The following is a 3,443-nucleotide window of genomic DNA, read 5'->3' on the forward strand; positions in this document are numbered from 1 at the left end:
TATTTTGTCAAAGATCAGTTGACCATGGAGTTGAGGGTCCACTTCTGGGTTCTCTATTCTGTTCCATTGATCTATATGTCTGTTTTTGTGCTTGTACCATACTGTCTTAATGATTACAGCTTTGTAATAAAGCTTGAAGTCTGGAATTGTGATGCCTCCAGCTTTGGCTTTCTTTTTCAATATAACTTTGGTTATTCAGGGTCTTTTCTGGTTCCATATAAATTTTAGAATTGTTTGTTCTAGCTCTGTGAAAAATGTTGGTGGTATTTTGATAAGGAGTCTCGTACCTTTTTACTTACCACCTTTATTTGCCACTGTGACTGAGAAATTTCTCCCATGTTTATTTCTAAATGCTTGTTATAGTACAAAGAAAAATCTTGGTCTTGTATATTCATCTTATCTCCAGCAACGTTGTCCAGTTATTTTATTAAATTTAATGGCTGCTTTACTAGTCTATCTTGGGTTTTCTTTTTTTTTTTTTTTTTTATCTTGGGTTTTCTAGGTATACACTATTGCTATCTACTAATAAAAAGGCAATTTTGTTTCTTCCAGAATTTAAGTTGATTGCTTCACATTCTTATGACTTATAATGCAACGATTAGTTATTGAGATTAATGCCAGGCATTGTGGATGCTAAGGGTACAACTGTGAATGAAACAGATGAATAAAATGTATATTATAATGGAAGGCAAACATAAACATGAGAAATATTAAATAGTGACTGAGGAGAAAAGAAAGTATGGAAGGGGGATAGGAAGGCTTGGTGGGGGACTGGATTTTAGACAGCATGGCTAGGGAAGTCCTTACTGGGAATGTAACCAGAAGAATTCTTAATAATGGTAATGACTGTAGGCATTTCTTTCATGTTCCTAATTTTAATGGAAGCAGTTTTAACATTTCAGTAGTCAGTATGATGTTTGCTGGTTCAAGTATTTGAAAAAATAAATAGTAAATTAATAAAGTGGTCTTTACATTATATTTGTGTATATAATACTGGTCATCTTAAGAGTGTTATATTTTGCTTAAGAACTTATTTTGTTTCAAATAGCTTTTCAATTTTATCAAATACCTATTAGACTTCATCATATATTTTTCTGATTTTTTTTAAGATGAAGAATTACTTTGATAGCCTTCCTTATGTTGAAATTTCTCTGCATTTTCAGAATAAATCCACTAAAGTATAATATTCTTTAATTTGATGTTTTGTATATCAGAAGAACTGAATGTGTTTTTTATTTATGGCTTTTGTTAATTCAATCTGATAGGAAAATGAAGCAAATTCATATTTAATGAGTGACATGATATACTTGATTATATTCTATATAATCAAGTATTTAATTTTTTTGTTTGCAAGGCTAACCCCCCTTTCTCACTTATTAATTTAGAAATGCTATTGTCATTTTCTATGTCATTGCTGCTTACTTTCTACTTTCTGCAGGAAATATTAAAATTTCAACTTCTTTATTATGTTTCCAATTTTTCCTCCTCTAAGATGAACCCTTTAGAAGCCAGGTAGCCAAACTGTGGCCCATGGGCCAGATATGCCCTAACCATTTGATTTTGTATGGCTCACATGCTAAAAGGGTTTTTACTTTTTAAGTAGTTGGATAAAGTCAAAAGAAGAATAACTTCAGGAGTGCCTGAGTGGCTCAGTTGGTTAAGTATCTGTCTTTAGCTCAGGTCATGATTCCAGGGTCCCCAGGGATCAAGCCCTCCATTGGGCTCCCTGCCCAGTGGGGCGCCTGCTTCTCCCTCTCCCTCTGCTGCTCCCCCCATTCATGCTCTCTCTCTCTCTGTTTCTCTTTCTCAAATAAATAAAATATTTAAAAAAAGAACTTCATGATACATGAAGAATATGTAAAATTAATCTTACAGTTACACAAAGAAAGTTGTATTGAAATCCAGAGACACTTACTTGGTTACTTATTATCCATGGCTGCTATTGTGCTTTAACGGCAGAGTTAAATAGTTATGCTGAAGGCCACATAGTCTACAAAGCTGAAAATATTTACTGTCTGGCCCCTTACCCTTTGCTGGCCTATGCTTAAGGGCATTTCCTAATTGTATAATTTTCGTCACATTGACCCAGCTCTCTAGAATGGATACTTAGAAGGTCCTTACTTGTGCTTATGAACTGGGGTGGAAATAAGCAACTTAGCTGTGGTTTTAATTTTTTAGCTCTCCTACCAAAGTAAAGTTCTTGATATAGAATAAATTTCTTAAAGAAAAATACAATGTATTTTTATAATTAACTAACAACATGTAATTTATTTTTCCTTACTCTCTCATACAAATTTCCTTACTATTTCTCATACAAATTTTTTAAATGATTTCCCAGCACCTCCCACGTAAATCAGGCTGTGTATTCTGTCCTTTTGGTAGTTAGATGATCCATCCTCCTTGTTGTCTGTGGGAAACAACAATTTTCCTTTTTTGATTACAGATGGAAAGTGAAGCTTAATGCTTCCCATACTGGTTATACTGGTTTCATCCTTGCAAAGTAGGGAAATAACCTAGTGGGTGGGTGGAGAATCACAAGTTTCAAGTTTTGTCCTGTATGGAGGGTGGAGGGGGTGGGAGTTGTGTACCATAGTTAAACTAGTGATGAAAGAAACTGAGGAGAAATTACAGGAAACTTTAATCAGATACTTAACATATTTAAGCTTCAATAAACCTTAAAGTACTATTCTAGTATGTGCTCATGCATGTGAAGAAGGGATGAGAACATATAAGTTCAAATAGACTCTAAGGAAAAAATAAGTAGCAATAAGTAAAAACATTAAACGAAAGTAAGAAAGTACTGAAGTATATCTGACTGGAAGTATAAAAACAGGCAGAGATTAGCAAAAAGAAGCTAAATTTGGGGAAAAATAGGATTTTATAATAAATGTGGACTTGAGAAGTTATCTGACACTTAAAGATGGCAGTGGCAGATGATTAAGACTTTGAACAGAAAGGAACCAAGCAATCTAGGGTATTACATTATGGTGGGAACAGAAATTGCTAAAACATATGCTCAATTCTTTAGGAAAACAGGATTTGCAGGAAGCAATTGGATGCCCAGAGTGAAGGTCTATGATAGGCCAGACATTTTACATGTATACTGTCTTCAGCGCAAGAACATGAATGGTGGTCATTGATGACTGATCAATAACAAGTAGTGATCATCATTATAATCATTTTTACCTTTGAAAAAACTGAGGCTCAGGACATTGGCTACTTTACCCAAAGTTGCACAGCTACCAAAAGTTGAAAGCTAAAACGAGTATTTGTCTTCAAATCTGTGCTTAAAACAAAACAGGGACGCCTGGGTGGCTCAGTTGGTTAAGTGTGTGCCTTCAGCTCTGGTCATGACCCCAGGATCCTGAGATTGAGCCCCACATCAGGCTCCCTGCTCAGCAAGCCAACGCTTCTCTCTCTCCCTCTGCTGCTCCCTCTGCTTG

This window comes from Canis lupus, chromosome 5, assembly GCF_011100685.1.
Source record: "Canis lupus familiaris isolate Mischka breed German Shepherd chromosome 5, alternate assembly UU_Cfam_GSD_1.0, whole genome shotgun sequence".
NCBI classification, from domain to species: Eukaryota; Metazoa; Chordata; class Mammalia; order Carnivora; family Canidae; genus Canis; species Canis lupus.